We start from the raw sequence: 19246 nt of genomic DNA on the forward strand, positions 1-19246 counted from the left end.
AAGGTAAATCGCATTTTTGAGCAACATCTGATTACTCCATGAAAACTGAAATCAAGTAATTTGGTGTTGTGTCCTTGTTTAAATATCCAGAAATCAGCGGAGTCATATCTGCATGTCTAATCAGACATACATCTTCACCTACTCTTGTGCAAAGTGCCCAGGTTGTGGAACCCACATCTATCAGACCCACATCCCAACAATATTGCAGGTATGGACACAATGACAAGGAAGCCATCTAGCAGTTCACTAATTGTGCTGATCAGAGGGAAGCATACAGTCAGTTCCCCCACCGATGAAGACCCACCTTAAGGTAGATAGTCACATGTGGGTGTGGCCTTACATGGCACCTTCCCAGCTAAAGTAATAGCCTTCGTGTAATGATCTGTTCAATAAACCCTTTTGGCTAAACGATTTGCTTGGTGGAACAATTTACTGCTCATTGGTGCAGAATTATGAAAAGTATTAAACGCAATTCTGTAAGTAACAGCTATAAGACTTAATTATAACAAATCGTTGGTTAGCTCTATTCATACGTGAATTGGAAATATGAACAATTTTTGTTCATAATCCTGAAAATGTCTGCAACTTTTGTTTGGCAACATTCCCAGTGATCAACAAACTATCCATATAGTGCTCAAGATAATATAATTTGGATACTTTCAAATGATAAAGTTCACATGGCTACTAACTCCTTGTACCAAACCAATAGTAGGTTTACATAGTCGGGTCAAACACATCATCGACCCATCAGTTTTCTGTAAATTCTTCAATAAAATTCTTTGTTAGTAAGGCTCAGATTTGCAAATCAATTATCATCGTTGATCATCCTCAGTAGATGATAAATCTAGCACTTAAACAGGGTTTGACTGTTTCAAACCTTTGTCATGATGTATTTTTTGTTAAAAAAATGTAACAAAGTAACATCTATTATGTTGGTAAGTGTGTCCTTCTGCGCCCATTTACATGTGTGCATTTCAAATGATAAAATCCTCAGAGTTGCATAGGTACGGTTGCACATTTAAAATCGAAAGGACCAATAACTACATTACAGTTGCAAAGCATTTTGGGTCACACTTCCTTTTCAAGAATCTTTTGTGGATTTTGGCTGGCGATTTTAGTAGAAAATGCCCTGCGGGTATAACTAAGGGTACAGGAAGCAGCAATCTTTGCACAAACTCCACTGTCCATAGCGGTAATTGAATCCAACACATACCCATATTGCATCACCATAAGGTGTATTTCTCTCAACTCCTCTTTGATAGCTCAGTACTGTTTATTATTGTCATCATTTCTCATCTGATTAACTACAACCAGTGGGCGTTTACTTTTGTTAGCATGGTAAAAAAGGGTATTGATCCTCTGGCATTTACTTGAGCTTCTGTGAACAGTGTTAATTCTTCTGGAATGTCCTTGTACTGAGTCCAGCTACAATACTCAGCAACTCTTCTCCTTCAAGCCTGATGCAACAGAGTTGTTTTCTTCTGTAACCGATGTTGAGACAACTCAGACAGATCTTCTCCAGGGATAACCAGGGTTGGAGTCTGTATGGTCATGAGGGTGCAGAGGTCACGCCATCCGCGGATGAGCTGGGTGTAGGCAAGGTCCCCACATTGCCCATACAGATCCATCAACATGGAGGTGCCCCATTGCAGGTCCGGTATATGCATTATTGCGCTATAATTCCTGTTGCTGCCCATTGGTATGTTTCCTTTGCCTCTGAAACATAAAGTGTACAATTAGGGATTGCCCCTTCCTCTCCAACCATGTGTGCCTATCAAGCTCGCTATCCCAGATTTCCTGGCACAGGGTATTTATGCTGGGGTTTGACCCCCTCCCATGGGACTCATTCCCACCCATGTGATTGAGGTGAGTCTTCCTGCACTGGAATTCCATGCCCGGGGTCCATATGTTTTTAACGAAGGTGGCCCCAATGGCCATCCTGGGACCGCAGATGGAGGCGGGAGCAAACATGTTTGTGCACTGCTGTGGTGGTCTTGCTACCTCTAGGGTCATTTTTTTACAATGCCCAGGTCCAAACATTGTCATCCCCTGTGGTGCCCCTCCTGTTGTGTAGGAGCGCGCTCTGTAGTGCGTGAGGAATACTAGTATTTGGTTCAGTGTAGGTGAGATGAAAGAGGTCACTGCGCATGCGTTGCAAGAATGTATAATTAGAGCTTACAAAATCACATACATTTTTGGTCCCGGAAGGGCTTAAAGGCACTAAGGAGAGCATGTATGAAAAGGGTACATAATTTGAAAAACATTTGTAGAGGTAGAATCATCTTTGGGAGAGATGTCTGTCATCTAGGTCTGTCTTTTGTTGTGCTTTGTCTGAGGTCTGGAGTCAGGTAGCTGTTGTTGGTGCATGTTTTGTCTGATGTTTGCTGCCTGGATGCCCAGGGGTATTTTTGTCTTGGTGCGGTGCAGAAAGAATGTCTATCAAAAAAGGAAGTCACAAAGTCAATTGAATTATGTAATACTTGAGCAACTGGTCCTTTGAAAGTCTTTTGATAATCCAAATGAGAGGAATGGAAGGTTACATCTACTTTGGTGCACTTATAGTTTGAATCTGGACCTGTAGGGTAAGAGCTATGGGACTTAGGCTAACTGGGAAAACACATTTGTTAGGCAATTTAATGGAACATTACTGTTTCATTTGTAAAACAGTCCAACTATATGGTTTTACTGGAGGGCTATATGGTTTTACTGGGGATCAGATTTTCCTATCAGGATTGGACAAAGATGATAGACTTTTTAATGGCAGTGGTGAGGTTTTTAAGGTATTTGAACTAGTTTAAGTGAGCATTAGACCTTTGGGGACGACCAGGTTTTTTAAAACTAATTTTAATGTGGTTTGTATTATGGGTTTCTCCCCCTCCCATTGCTACAGCAGGAAAAGTATTCTCTCTGCAGACTATTCCATTCAGATCATGATGTTTTAGCAGGTGCTGAGGTGTCCTTCTGACCTACCTCGGCTGCCTGCAATTGTGAGTGAGGTAGATGTTTAATATTTACCGCTAAGTTTCTGTTGACATATGCATGCCCCTTGGGTCTCTGCACGTGTCGTGGGGTGAGGTTTCTCTAATTAGGCTGAATTTTCAGGTCATGCCCTTCTTCTGGAAGGATTGAAAACCGATGAGCTCTTTTAAGTGGGTCCCGGTGGGCTGTTCCAGTTCTTGAGTGTTGCCACTTTTAACAAAGGATACTGTAGGTGATTGGAAGGTTGTGTATGTTCCCTTGTTGGGGACCTGCAGTGAAAAAATTGTCTGGGGCTATGTTTGCTAGCAGTGTCTTCTCAGCATGATTCAAGGGTCCAGCTAGGACGTTAGGTGTCCGGCTTGATTTAGGTGGCATAAACAAACTTGGTAGGATTTTCTAGTGGATTGGAGCTCCTGAGCTGAGTTCTTTTTCTGGGACTTTTAGGGTCCTCGCTGAAACGCTGTTCTGGGGACCCTGTGGCTTGAACGCAGTCATGGCAGAGATCGGGCTGTCCACCTCTATGGATGCTGCCTCATGACTGGCCTGCCAACCCCCGTACCCAGACATGGGCCGAGAAGGTCAATTGTGGAGACCCTCTGTCTCCCAGAGCTCCCCACTCCACAGACCTTGGAGGTTCAAATGGGTTAACCTCAGAGGTTTTGGAGGCATTTTGGGGAGAGGAGTATGGATCCGAATGCTCTACCCACCAGAGGGGAGTCAGGTGTGCAGTTGAGGGCTGATTGCAAGCAAAATGAAACGGCTGCTCACTGGTGGATTTATGTACTGACTTAGTGCTGGAGCAGTATGAGACACGTGGAGCTCTAGTGTTCTTCTCGAACCCCCTTCCCCAAACCACCTGAAAGGTCTGTCTTCTACCACTGGAGCATTCACCCAGTTTTGGAATTATAGGCAGGCCTCCATTTGAAGGAGACCTGAGAGAGGTTGAAGAGTGAAGTCCTTTTGAACTGCTATGTGACCTGGTGGGGAGGGCATAAAGATCTGGGTGCCTGCTTTCATGCACCGGGGAAGGCCTTCCTGCACCCTCGCCAGACTGTCTTCCCCCGGGGTCGCAGTCAGCTAACCCACCTCAGGGGATCAACAGCTGAAGCTGCCCAGAGCCTTCTGTGGGCACTCAGATGGGGAACTCTAGTGTGGATTCACGGCTGACATAGCATGGGCTTCCTGAGCATTTCATGTGTGAACTTAAATGTTTTGAAGTAGCCCTACTGTTTTGTGGTAAAGTTTGAAGCTATCCCCACTGTTACTGTTAAAATAAACATTTTGAGTTATCCCTACGGTTGCTGTTAAATTAAATATTTTGAGTTATCCCTACTTTTGTGATGGTACCTTTCTACGTTTGTGGTGAGTTAGCTGAAGCAAGTGTGCAGTGGGTGCTGGTGCTGAAGTTCTGCATTCACTGCATGTTTAGGGAGCTCTGGGGTTTGCTCTGTGTGTAGGGATGCTGCGGGGGTTGCCCTGATAACAGTCTATTCTGTTGTTGGTATACTTATAGGTGACAATGGATGGCCTTGTGGTTTCTCAGAGGCAGTATTGGCACTCTATGGGGGTTTGAGGCCGCCCTCCTTTTAGCTTCCTGGTGGAAGCACTCAGTTGGATTCCCCTGGGCGTCCCACGACTAAGTTATTTTCCCATCATGCGCCACCTGTACGTTTGAGGTCATCACTGGGCGGTGTTTTTGTCAGTTTCATGGTCGATTGGCGCTTTGACTAGGCTGCTTCCTCCTTTGAGGAGGCGCCAGGGTGGCGGTAGAGGCTGAATTGGATAGACCTGAGCCAGTCTTCCCCCTAGCCTAGATGTGATAGTCCTGTGCGTGTCATGATCCGTCGTCCCCGATTCCCTGCGTTCCCTACATGCTACTGCTTTAGCTGTTTCTACCAAATGATGGTGTAGCCAGCCAGTCCACTGTCATGCGGGGCTGTACAATTGAAAAGATTTTCCATATAACCCTGGACTGCTCCTCTGAGGAGTTCTCAACATTCTGGGGTTGCTCTGGCTAGCTTCCCCGAGGAGTGGGAGGATGTTGTTGGTCAGCACTCTAGGGGGGAGTGTCTTGGGGAGGAGCAGGCTGTGGTTCCATTGTCAGCGAACTCTATAGAGATCCTCAATTTGGATAATAGGTCCCAATATATTGATGTCGGAGGATGGATAGTACAACAAGTGTTCCCTGATCTTACCTACTCCTATTTCCCACTCAAGGGGTTTAATGAGAGGGACTTTGGCCATAGATCCCAAAATCCCCTGCATCTTGGCAGTGGTCTTTGAAATAGGGGCTGCTCCTTCCCGAAGGCATGACCTAGCTGCCCATGTAGGAAATGGTACGGTGTGTTGCTTATGAGCATTGTGACCACAGGGCCCTCCTCAAGGCAGTCCCGGCCCCCCACGGGCATGAGCATGTTCTCATTTGCCTAGGTAGTTTTTGATGAGTGCTCTCTATCTGCCCCTGGGTTGACAGGCCTCATTCTAGGCTCTGACTTTCACTGCCAGACTTGGAGGACTGCTGCTAGATCTGTGGTCAGGTATGGTGCATGTGGGGGCCACCACTCTGTCGGGCCACATCCTTAACAGGGTCATTTGCAGGTCTCTGTCGTGACCCTTGTGTCTGGTCTGAATGAATTTTTGGGTGAGTTCTATGGTTGTGGGGTCGAACGTGCCCACTTCAAGAAAGGGAATGCGTGTGTTTTAGTATGGGCATGCCACTCACAGCAGTGTCTCTCTAGACTCCAAGCCTGGTTGGAGGACAATGCTCGCATGTGGTCTAATGGAGTTTTCATGACGGGATGAGAAGTTTTGTTGTTTTTAAGGGTTTAGCCTAATTTTGGTTATCTCGAGATTTGCTTAAAATTAGTTACCACTTCTACTCTTATTTTGGGGGAACTGTTTACACCGGCGTGGTACTGAAAAACTCAATCTACTAGTTATGAGCTCAAAACAACTTGCTGCATCAACAAAAATTGGTACCATACATATAGAGACAATATTAAACTGAAGCAATAACAACATGTAACAAAGGGGCAATTGTTAGTTCAGGGCAATGCGGATTGTTTTGCTGCAGAAAACTAGCAATCATGAACTTCTGATTTGAAAAAGACAGGTATTATTATTACCTTAAAGCATATACATATTAATGAGACATAACATTTACACATGCAGAATGATTTGCAAAATTTCATCAGTACGACATGATTTTATGTATAAATTGAAAAACATCTAATAGAGACTAAAAAGATGGACTGAATTTTTTTTTATTTTGTCCAAAAAACTGAACGCTCTCCTACTGCCCATAGCCCATCGAGAGGGTATGCTCTGCGCAGTACACAGAGCTAAGTGAGTTCACATTTTGCCCTAACTGCCAAATTACACCCATATTACACACAGGAGTTGTGCGTATCACTGTCTAATTCCCAGTGATCCAAGTGGGGAGAGAAAAAGGAACACCTCTCACTTCTTTTAGGGGCAGTCATTGTTGGAAACAATAGCCCTAAGTGCTTTTATAACAAAAAAATAAGTTTGAGGTGTTGGCTCAATATCAAAGTCTATGAAAATCTACCCCCTACTGTCTCCCGGGGACTAAACATATACTCTGAACCACGCCCAGAGGTACTAGCGATCCCTTACTGACACCAAGGGGCGAGTACCCTGCATTCCATGCCCAGGGTGAGATACCCAAAAAGTTTAGCTACCTTCGCCTTCTAGTGTGCAGACTAGGAAAAAAAAAATTGATCTACGCCCTTGTCTTAGTTTGCCACATGCCATGTGCTGGGGCTAAAGATCAGATGTAGTTCTCTTACCCTATGAAGGCGGCCTCTGGAGGGACCCCCACCCCATGGATTCAGCAGAACTTCTACTCAATTATGGTTTCTGCTCATCAATCTTTTTGCGCAGATTCATCAGTTCAAGCTGGGTCCTTCCTTTGACAGCAGTTGGGCTCGATGAACCAATCGCTCCTATCTGGCTCACCAAAATGTTGTTCAAATATGAATTTACCTTAAAATTATGAAAATACAACTGGCATGTGGCAAAACAGGAACAAGTTGGTTTAATTAAACACTGCGGCAGGAGAGCCTGGACAGAATGTGTCTGCTCAAATTCTCTACAAAGTTTTGCTCATCAATTTATACAGTTCATGAGGTACATAAAACTATTTTCTACATTCTAAAAAAGCTTCTCAGTTGTAAATCAAGGAACACAGGCATCTGATAAGGGCACAGATGGCTTTTGACCTCAGGGAGAGCTAGGGTTGGCCAGTGTGTATGTGTCCAGATGTTCGGAATGAGGAGCACATGATCACTACATGTGATGTGCCTGTTGGGTCCTTATTGGTTGAGTGTGCCTATCTACATGTGGTATCTAGCTTTGTGGTATTTCTGGAGAACACAAACCTTTGGCCAAACGGGTTTTATTAGGGTCAATTATTTTGAACTTGTTATTGGTGCAACCATCTATCTGTGGAATCGATCATTGTTCTCCCTGGGTGCGTGTTTGTCTTTGGGTTATGGACGACCCCACCTGTGACCTGTTACTTGGTAGGCATGAGCATGGTCACAGACTTGCCTGACAATGTATTTCTGATTTGGGGTGAATCCAACAGCAATGAGCCAAGTCTTCAGCTGCTTCCGGATGGAGAGGTGGTAGGCAGTTGAGCGCAGCTGGATGGGGAGAGTGTTCCTTAGTCTGGCGGCATTATAAGAGAAGGTGTGGCTACCTGAACAGGGCTCTCTTAATTTTAGGTACTGCTGCCAAAAACAGGCTGGCTGACCGGAGGTGTCTTGAAGGGTGATGGAAGGACATATGTTTATTTTTTTTATTTATTGAAGAAGTTTTCTATAGCGCTGTCAAGACCCAAAGGTAGCAGAGTGTTTTACATTAAGAGAATAGCATATAATCAACAGAAACATGACATAAGAAAGTTATTAACAATCAACGAGTGTTAGAGTAAGAGCTGCGTAATTGTAATGCAGAAACGTCTTTGGTTTCAGGAATCATTGCGGTTGCATAGCTCTGTGGTTGCTGTCTGTACCGTGTTATCCACAACCAAGAGAACGGTTGAGGAACAGGGATTTGAGTTGTTTTTTGAATTCCACAAAGGACGGTATGGATCTGATGTGTGGGGGGATGGAGTTCCAAATTTTGGGGACGTTTCCCGTGAAAGCGCAGGCCGCTGTTCTTTTCTTTCTGGTTTTAGGTAGGATGAGTAGGAGGGAGTTAGAGCTTCTCAGATTCCTGGATTGGCCTGCTTTTTGAGTTTTTTTGCCAGGTATTCGGGTTTGCCGGTATGGAGGGCTTTGTGGGTTAGGCAGGCCGTTCTGAAATTACTTCGCATTTCTACTGGGAGACATTTGAGTTCTTTGAGTGCAGGGCAGATGTGATCAGATCTTTTGACGCCGGTGATCATTCTGGCTTCCGCATGTAATGTTGTTTTGATTGGTGCCAAGTGCGATTTAGGAATACCTTTTAGGACTGCATTCCCATAGTCCAGTCTTGAGAGTACCAGAGATTGTGTGGCCAATTTGAGATCCTTGTTTTGAATGTAGGGTTTGATTTTGTTCAGAAGTCTAAGGTTAAAGAGTGCACTTTTGGCCGAGTTCTTAATGTGTTTCATCATGTTTAGTTTAGAATCTAAGGTGACTCCTAGAGATTTTACAGAGTCTGCTAGAGTAAGATTCCCTTTGAGCGCATCAATTGCTTTTAGCCATTCGGTGATTTGTGGGTTGTCCTCCTTGTTCGAGATGAGGAGTGTCTCGGTCTTGTCCAGATTTAGTTTCAGGTGATTGTTTGTCAGCCATTGTTGAACATCTTTCAGGACAACATTTAGTCTTTGGATGTCATTGAGAGAGGAAGTTTCCAGATAGATCTGTGTATCATCTGCGTAGAGGTGGAAGCGGATGTTGGCTTTTCTGAGTAGCTTGGAGAGCGGTTCCATATAGATGTTAAAAAGGTGGAGAGAACACCGATCCTTGCGGACGCCCTTGTTGACGTGATTTATCTTTGGACCGATCCCCCTGAGTATTTTATGTGCTATGCATAATGATTTAAACCTTATCCGTTCATTTATTGGGAGCCAGTGTATGTTTTTTAGCACCGGCTTGGACGAATGCGACTAGGGGTTGTAGTGAAGCAGCCTGGCTGTGCAATTCTGTACAACCTACAATTTCCTTGTGGTAAACTTTGGGGTGCCAAAGTAAAGGGAGTTCCCGTAGTCCAGACGGGAGAGCACCAACGCCTGGACCATCACTCTTCGAGCGGGTGCAGGGAGAAGTGGGAGAATTTTTCGCAGCATTCTGATGATACCAAAACAGGATGTGGCTACCTTGACTGCTTGGCAGTGGAAATTGAGACACTTATCGATCCAGACTCCCAAACTTTTGATCTGGTCATTGGGGGCTGGCGGAAGGCCAAGATAGTTAGGCCAGTTCAATCCAGCTGTGGCGATGGGATAGTTACCGAAGATCATTAGCTCGGTCTTGTCTCCATTGTGCTTACGACATGACCGGTCCATCCACGTGGCCACAGTTTCCATACAGTATTCCAGATTGACTGGCATATTCTCCCATTGCTTTAACGCTACCACTAGATGCGTGTTGTCCGCATAGGTAATGATCTGAATCCCTTATGGGAGGACTAGCTGGGCAAGAGGTTTTAGATAAACGTTAAATATAGTGGGACTTAATGACGAGCCCTGAGGGACTTCACACGTTAGTGGCACGCGCTTGAAGGTGCAATTGCCCTTGAATATCTGAAACACTCTATCCTTCAGGAAATACTTGATCCATGGCAATACCTTGCCTGAGACTCCCACCATTTTAAGTCTGTCAAATATGATGTTGTAGTTGACAGTATAGAATGCGGAGCTCAGGTCAAGTAGGATGACAGCCAGTACACCTCCCTGGTCAAGGATTTCCCTTGATTTCTCCACTACTGCTAACAGAGCTGTTTCCGTACCATGGTTAGGATGGAAGCCTGTTTGGGAGGTATGTAGTAGTGAGTGGGTTTCTAAGTATTTTTAGAGAATTTTGTTGACATATTTCTACAGTATTTTATTGGTCCCATTTGTAAGCCACTGGTATCATTTTTATCAACATTATCAACATTACAAAAACAGTTGTCACTTTGTACACTGATATCATAGGTAATGGTATTCACAAGGTCATGTTTGCTTTGGTCTGAACGTACATTGACATTTTCTTATTTGCAAAAATAATATTATCATATGAGCATGGATTATGGAATGCACTGGTATCATTATTGCCGATGTCGAAATTGCAGTACAGGCACAAGTTGTGGTATACATTGACACTGTATTGATGGGAATTGTGGGGTACAAGCTGTGGCATACGTTCACATTGCATTTGCTGATATTGTCGTTGTCGGGCCTGCACCTCTCATGACATTCATTGACATTGTATTCACCCATTTCGGCACAAACAAAACAACTACACAGGTAGTCAGATAAAGAAGTGGCATTGCATTGCATTGAATCGGGTATCATTTTAAAACTCAGCATAAAGGCACCTTTTTAGTTCATTCTCTTCAACGGTCTGCCTATATTCTTTAACATTTTGTTATTGATTAGGAAGTTTCGGAGCTGAAGTATTATTTATAAAGTTGTTTGTATCCAAATGTAATGCATTTTTAAAAATCATGTTTGTATGATAAATATTTGCATAGGTAAAGATTTCAAAATATATCCCAATCTGTAAAATCACTGTGTTCATTAAATGACAAGCGCCTTTGCTCTATGTCCACTAGATGGCAGCACTATTCCATCTATTAACTGCACAGTTTTATTAATTCCAACGACTTCCAGAGTACTAATATTAATAGGCCCATTACACGTTAGGCGTTATACTTTGTACATGAATTTGATATCCTCTAACAATGATACAGCGAAATGCGGAGAAGAAAAATATCCCTCCTTCTGCACTGTGATTTGAATCTGTGGGATGTGTGCTGTGCACTGCTGGCAGGCCCTTTAACCTCACACACACATACATTTCTTTGGGGGCGACAGGAGATAACGGAGAACGAAATCCTTTCATCCAAAGAAACTATTTCGCCCACCTTGATTGAATTGTCGCTGGGCTGTCCGCAAGGAGACACTGAAAAGTACATTTTAAAATGTAAAAAAGAATGCTATCCAAGGTAGTTTGCCAATTGTGTTAAAACAGTTTTCGCTTTGGATACATTCGTGAAAGTTAAATTATAATAAGTTTGAAAGAGATGCATGTAACTTATAAAAGGAGAAAATGGAGCTGGCTCCCAGCATCTAAATACTCTCCCCAAATTCATAGGTGTGATCTTGTTCACTATATTAGTCGCTTTCATATTTATTAAACTGTATTTGAATTTATTTAGCACGTCATACACCTGATGATAGGCTGAGGCTCATAGGCAGATAGGTATGATGCTACACGGTAGCATATCGCTTATTCTAAAGGGAGTTGCATTGCTGAGTGGCCAGTCTCTGATGAGTTTCGGTTTTGTGCATGGCTGAACAGAGTGGTGATCTTATCCTGGTCACAACCCCTTTTCAACTAGAAGAGGGAGGAGGATTGAGAGACAGTTTGTATGGACTTTACATAAATGTATAGCTGTGTCTGGTTGGAAAGGTGAGGGCTGTGAATGTGACCTGTGTGGGGAGTGATTTGTTTTCTTGCATGATGAGAATTGCAAACCCACCCCTCATGTCACTGCGATCATCTAACTGCTCTTATGTGTGATGTGGAATGGAGTAGAGTGATAAAAATCTATACAAGTGCTCATGACTTCCATCGTTGGTAGGGCAAAGATCAATGGGGCATATTACCAAGCAATAGCGATAATTATCGCTATTGCTTGGTTAGAGACAAAATTTTACCGCTGAGCAGTGGGGTTTTTTATCGCAGATAAACCTTGGTATTACCAAGGTTTATCGCAAATGCGATAATAAACGGCCGCAATGCATGAATATCGCTGAAAAGTCCGCGATATTCATGCATTACCGAGCTAATGCTCTTAGCCATGTTATCCACCTCTCATTGGATAACATGGCTAAGAACTGCTCAGGGCAGGTGTTAGCTTTTGGAGATATTCGCGCTTAGCGCGAATATCTCCAAAAGTTGGTAATAGGAGATAGCGATGTTAGCGACTGTTTCCAGTCGCTAACATTCTGGCACGCCCACTTTGCATGTCATTAGTGATAAATATCACTGACATGCAAAGTGGGGCCCAAGATGGTCGCTATCTCCTACTAGCTGTCGCTAACTGGTGTTAGCGACAGCTAGGTAATAGGGAGATAATTTTATCTCCGCTTTCTTGGCTTTTAAAGCCAAAAAAGCGGAGATAAACCCCCTTGATAATAAGCCCCACTATACTTTGTTGGCTCGAGCTACAGAGGCCTACCTATGGCAATGCAGTGGATTATAGACAGGCATGGTGAGTGCTCTTTGGAGTTTATCCAGAAGAAGCATGGGTAATCTTCAGGCATGCACTGGATACAGCCTGCCTAAGAGTCCATGGAGGTGTGTGACAGAGCAATCCACTGCAGCTCCTAGATGCTAGCAATCATTATAGATTACCTAGGATATGCAGGGAGCATGAGGAGTAATCCACAGGCATGAACAGGAGAAATGCAGCCATGATGAATGCTAAGTTAAACACATTCAGATGTGACAGAAGGCAACGCTCAAGCCTTCACTGCTTACAATCAGCCAGGGTAAATGATCTGAAGAGTCCATGCATAGGCAAAGGTTGAGCATCCCATATATGCAGAAGCAATACACACAGTCCTTGTGAGGGTGAACCAGAAATAGTCAGGGAAAAGATCACAAGTTCAGGCTGACCACAATGGAGTGCAGGCCGGGTTAGTCTCACTGAGTATGGTACCTTATGTCTGTGATACGGGGTGTTGCGGCTTGCTCTGTTGGTTCAGTTGAGGAGCTGCGGGGGCTGCTATGCAAGGTCTTGCATTGAGTTGTGCCATGCTGCATGAGTTCCAAGGAGGCGCTCTGAGGGCTGCGTTGCAAGGTCCTGTATCTGCATCGGTTCTGATGAGGACCTGCACGGGATATGAGATGAGATCCTGCATCGAATTGTATCACCCTGAGTCGGTCTGTGAGAGACCACTGATCAGGAGCTGCTAGGTGCAGCTATGCTAGGTCCTGCACTGGGCTGCACCAAGTTGCATTGTGCTGCAGTGGTTCTGAGGAAACCCATAGTTGGGCCAGGAGGAATACACTTTGATGCCATCCAAGGGGCAGAACCTGAGGGGCACCTCTTGAGGATCAGGGCTCACTCCAGCAGAGGCCAGCAGCGGCACACAGGCAGGTCCAGTTGAGCCTGGGCAGCTGGGCAGATGCAGGACAGGTCCCTGGAACCTGTTATTTCAGTGTAGTTCAGAACAGGAGGCCAGTCAGCTAGTCCTTGAACTCATTCTGTTGGTTCTGGGTTCAAGGAACAGGTCCGGTCTTCCTTCCTCAGGCAGCAGGGCAGTCTTTTTACAGCAGCGCAGCAGAGAAGACCTTCCTCTGAGTTCTCCAGAGGTCCGCCAGTAATTTGAAGAGTGGGTCTGAGGGTCCTACCTAGTGCTAGCTTTGAAATGGGGGAAGCTTCTGAAGTTTTCCCCACCTCTGAGGTGTTTGGAATTTCTCACCTTCATGCCCTGGTCCCAGTCGATCTGCAGTCACAATAGGCTAGTGTAAAGTTCTTTGTGTGTGAGCTGAGACAGTGTCTTTGAAGTGTAAGTGTGACAGATGACAGCTCCACCCCATCCTCATCAAGTCACGATTGCCCATCCTGCCAAAACCAAGGCCCTCTATTGTCATACTGCCTGGGAGAATACATAAAGGTCAACTGCCAGCTACATATGGTCATCGGGCCCAGGAAACAGCCTGCAGGCACTAATGGTTTAGACAAGAAAAGGCCAACTGCCTAAAATTGGCATTTTCAGAATTGTGACTTAAAACCTGACTTTACCATTAAAGGGGGTTTTAAATTACAATTCATCAGACAACATACATGACATGCCTACCTGTTCCTATATAAACATTATAACTTGTTAAATGTGATAAGGTAACCCAACGCAATCCTATTGGAGAGATAGGCCTTGCAATAGTAAAAAACGAGATTGAGAGTTTTATACTCCCAGGACATCTAAAACTAAAAAGTACATTGTGTAAATAAACTTGGAGATCAACATGTCCAACTTTTTTAATATAACGCACCCTGCCCTATGGGCTGTTTAGAGACTACCCTAGGGGTACCTTATGTGTATAAAAAAGGAAGGCTTAGGCCTGGCAAAAAAGTTTATTTTGCCTGGTGGAAATTGTAGTTTAACCCCTTCCACGCTGATGATGAGCTCAGCTCGTCATGAGGTACACCTCTCGTACGCTCATGACGAGCTGAGCTCGTCATGTAACGCAGTATTTGCAAAACTTCAGCGCACAGTGGGAAAACCGCTAGCGCGGATGCGGTTAAAACTGCACACACAGGCTGCAATGACAGGCCTGTGACATGTATTTAAAGAGCTACTTAAGTGGGTGGCACAATAAGTGCTGCAGTCTCACTAGTAGCATTTAATTTGCACGTCCTCTGTATAAGTAGTGCCACTTTACAAGGAACTTACAAGTAAATTAAATGTGTCAATTGGGTGTAAGCCAAATGTACCATGTTTAAAGGAGAGTGCACAGGCACATTAGCACTGGTTAGCAGTGGTGAAGTACACAGAGTCCTAACTCCAACAGAAACAAATTCAACAAAACAGGAGCGATGGAAGCAAAAACTTTTGGGGTAACCTGCAGATAGGGCCAGCTCAAACACCATAGACATGCAATGAATACAGGCTGCCATGGTAAAGGATCTATTGATGCACATAAAACAATTGTGAAATAGCGTGCTTAAGTAAAGCAGGTTAACATGCATATCAATGTTTTGAAACAGAAAAGTAGGCGATTTTTTTTTTAGTGGGGGGAATATATTTTCCCCATGGACTTATATTGAAGTAAAGGCAATTTTAGTCAGGAGATAGTTACAATAGAGCCATATGTGGCTTAAAAATAATCAGGAGTCTTCGCCTGAATTAGGTCTGTGGCATGTATGGGTTAATGTATTAAAAAATAATGCGGCCATGGGCAATCAATTTTGTGGTTTCAACAGCATAGTGGGAAAGAAGGCGAATTAGTGCTAATGTATCGTTGCCTTTCTGTATGTAATACGCTCACTCCAAGGCCATGTGGGCTTTGGTGACATAAAATACAGGTAAGGAACCAGATATGGCCATCGGTTCTATCCTTCTTGGCAGATCCGAACCGATGACTGACTTGAGAAGGAAAAAAACAAGGATCAAGCTAAACACATGAGGACACGCTGAGGTACTGGGTTTTTAAGAACCGGCACAGAACCGGTAACCCAGCGGTGTCAGGGTACACCCTGAGACCTCGAGTTCTTCCTGATTTAGACCACAGAAACACAGAGTCTTCTAGGTGAAGTCAAGGATCGATTTTATTGGCTGCAACCAGGTAACAAGTGTCCTAGAAGTACAACACACGGGGAAGTATATTCTCAGGAGACTGCTCGAATTTACAAAGTCAGGCTTCTCTCTTTATACAGAATATTCAGCTTCAGGCAAACATTCTTCGCATTTGCAGTATATCATTTACATTTCGGTGTTACAAAGGAAAAGCAGAGTCATGATGACATGTACATATTTCACGTCGTGCTGCCCACAACAAATCACCCGGCAAGGCCCAACATTTCATCAGATATCGGTGGACCCCCAAAAAAACAGGCACCTCCCCACCATAAAGTAAGTGAAGCAAAAGAGTAGAGACAGATGTGAGCAAGATACGGCAGGTGTGTGCGCTGAAATGGTTTTATGGCTTGTTGAGCCTTGATGCTGTCTTGCTCGGCCACTGGGAGGGGAACTGGCCTAACGAGTTCAGCCTGGGGCAATGGTTCCAACTTGCACAGGTCATAGGAAAGTCGATTAAGGAGTATGTGTCCTTGTGGAATTGAATTCAGCTGGATTAAGGCCTATGTAAAGGGCAACACATAAATGGGAGCCAAGGGTTCAGAACGCAAATGACGATTTCGAGGTGAAATCGTCACTCGAATATGCTGAAAATATTTGTACATGGTGTGCTCGTCATTCTCGCTCTTTTGATACCAAATTCGTCATGTTTCGACGAAGTTTAATTCTCGAGTCCAGAATAATTACACGAGTCCAGAAGTTTCAGAACCACAAACCCTCCTTTTGCCCTTACATAGGCAATTAATCTGTCCTCATGCTAATCTGAGTCCAGATCTATATTCCTAAAGTCATTGAGATGTTGCTGTAACATCATTCTAGTACTTAGTTCGTCTCTTGATACAGGTTTCCTTACACATGATGTGACACAGAGGCCACATATTGCAGGAGCACACTGCACGCATAGACAGAACAGGAAAATAATGGCTAAGACCATTCCAATGACCATCAGGATTTTCCATCCCCAGGCGGATATCAGTTCCCAGAACCATCCCATTACCGACCAATCTCCTTTATCCACATGAATAGATTCGGAAATCTTATGTAGTTTGGAGATGGCCTGGTACACTGTTGGAGCGTTATCTGGGATAAAAACGCAGCAACTCGATTGGATCAATCTGCATACCCCACCTCGGTCTGCAAGTAGGACATCTAACGCGACCCGGTTCTGAAGGGTCATAAGTCGATCCGACTGGAGCTCAGCAGTCAAGTTACTAAGGGCACCAGCAGTTTCAATCACGGTGGACTCAACTACCCTTGTTAATTGCCTTATGTTTCTGCTGTTAGCCATGGGTCCCCAGAACGGCAGAAAACCCTTTGCAAAGTCTCCAAATTCTTGATCTGCAGTGTCCTCTTCACTCAAAACACCTCTAACTATCCTTGTCCTGCTGCTGTGTAGGTGGGAGGCGACAGAAATGGAACAAAACATGAGCCCGAGAAATCAGGGGGCAACCATGTATAGGCTCTATCATGGCAGATGAAATAAGTACCTTTAGCTGCTAAAAACGCAAGGGATGTCTGAGATCCAAACACATACGTTTCAGTACAGACACTCTTCCCTAACTGAGCCCTGGGATTTGTGCCATTACTTTGCAGACACAGATGACCCTGATGGGGTACAATCCAAATCGGGGAAGATCTCTTAGCTTGCTGTTTCTCACTCAGAGTAGCTCCATATCCAGTCATGTTCCATCCTATGTATACTAGTGTCTCATCTCTCGGGATAGTCTCATAAGAAATACCTTCCTTAATCATGTCTACTATGCCCTTGACTAGAGCACTTTTCCTGGGATTGTCTGTTACAGAACGTAGGGGGTAGATTTCGTGGGCATATATGAACATTGTCCTATATGCCCATACAGAACCATTGTGACTAAATGGCAGGACCAGATAAGGGATACCTTTATCCGTTGTGTGAGGCATAAGACCACACACCCAACAGTTAGTTGTGTTCATTACGAGTTGGTGTTGGTGCAAGAGCTGAACAAAGGAGTTATTAATGAACTCCAATCTCCTATTGGATTCATGGTCAGGAAGGGGGTGGAAAGAATGAGAGGAAACAGTAGGAGGAGGTATGGGTGATGCAGTGGGTGCAAATGTTACACGAAAAGAGAATAAAACATAAGTTATCAAAAATATCATTACGCTGAATAGCATAAAAATACACAATATTATAAAACTTTTCTTTGTCATCACGTTACATAATTTGCGCTTGAAGTTCGTTCGTTTGGCAGGTCTCTCCACATCGGGGAAAACTCCATCCTCTCTAAAGTGCTGCCCGCGGTGGGAGGTTGCCTCTGCTAAGGGATGCTTCTGTCAGCCTAGGGCAACTCCCTTGGACCAACCAGAACTACCGACCTAACGTCGTCAGCTGCACCCCAAAGACTTTAATCAACCGCGGCCCTAGCAGCGGAACCCGGATGGCGGTTCGAAAAACAAAAATGAGCAAGTTTCTTAGATGGGAGAGCTGCACTTTCAAAAATAGTACTTGGGAGGAAAAAATATCTGTTTATTAGTCCATGGATCTTGGTCTCAAAATTGCAAAGGAAATCGCTTTTATTAGTTCGTTTTTCTCAGTCTCAAATTATATCGTTGTCTTCCAGGTACTGTTTGATCCTGGAACAAGAGGTCAGGCTCTGTAGTGTTCAATCGCTTGGATGGTGGCACAGCCTTGTGCAAAATGTTCTCATTTTCTAGTTCAGAGTCAGTTCTTTTTACCCGTGTATCACTGAAAGGAATGACATGTGGCACTGCATCAGGTTCTGGGTCAGCGACACCCTTCTGGACCCACTGGTCATAAGGCAGAGGAAAAGGGATTTTCTTACAATGGATCCCGTGGACCCAGTTGGCCTTCCCCTCCACCCGAACGGCTGATCTTGTAGAAAGAAGGACGAGGTGAGGCCCGGTCCACCTGGGCTGGTCGTTCTTCGTTCTTTGAAAGTTTCTAACAAGAATCCAGGAACCGGGGTCAATGGCGTGACCCGGAGTCTCAGAGACCGGAGGCAGGGTGTCGTGGACCTGTTGATGCAAAATACGCAATTTAGCCGTCAATTAATACAGATAATCGAGCAAAACAGGGTGTTCCAGTTCACTAGATTTTGTGGGTCTAGGCACTCCCCATATGTTGGCTGGCCGGCCAAAAACGATCTCATACGGGCTAAGTTTCACTCGTGAATGCACAGTCATTCTGGTGGACAAGAGTGCTAAGGGTAGAGCGTCAGGCCATTTAAGACCTGTGCTCGCTTGGATTTTGGCCAGTTAAGTTTTAAAGTGCCGTTGTAGCATTCTACTAATCCAGCTGATTGGGGATGATTTGCAGCGTGGAACTTCTGCCGTATACCTAGCCCTTCACACACTCTCTTCATCACACGACCCACAAATTCACTTCCATTATCAGACCAGACCATTCTAGGCATTCCAAACCTGGGGAAGTACTCTTTCACAAGGGCTTTTGCTGTGGACAAGGCAGTGTTGTCTTTTAGGGGATAGGCTTCTACCCATCTTGAGAAGGCACAAACAACAACGAGTACGTATTTTAAATTGTTGCACCTTTCCATGTGAATGAAATCTAGCTGCAAAACCTCGAACGGATACGTAGGAGGTGCAAAATGACCAGCTGGAGTTGGGGTTCCCCTACCAGGATTGTGTTTTAAACATACCATGCAATTCTTGACGACATTCTCTGCACACTTGGGAATTCCTGAATTTTGCCATACTTGGGCCAACAACTCGCAAATCCCTTTCACG

This window comes from Lissotriton helveticus, chromosome 6 (assembly GCF_964261635.1).
Source record: "Lissotriton helveticus chromosome 6, aLisHel1.1, whole genome shotgun sequence".
Lineage (NCBI taxonomy): Eukaryota > Metazoa > Chordata > Amphibia > Caudata > Salamandridae > Lissotriton > Lissotriton helveticus.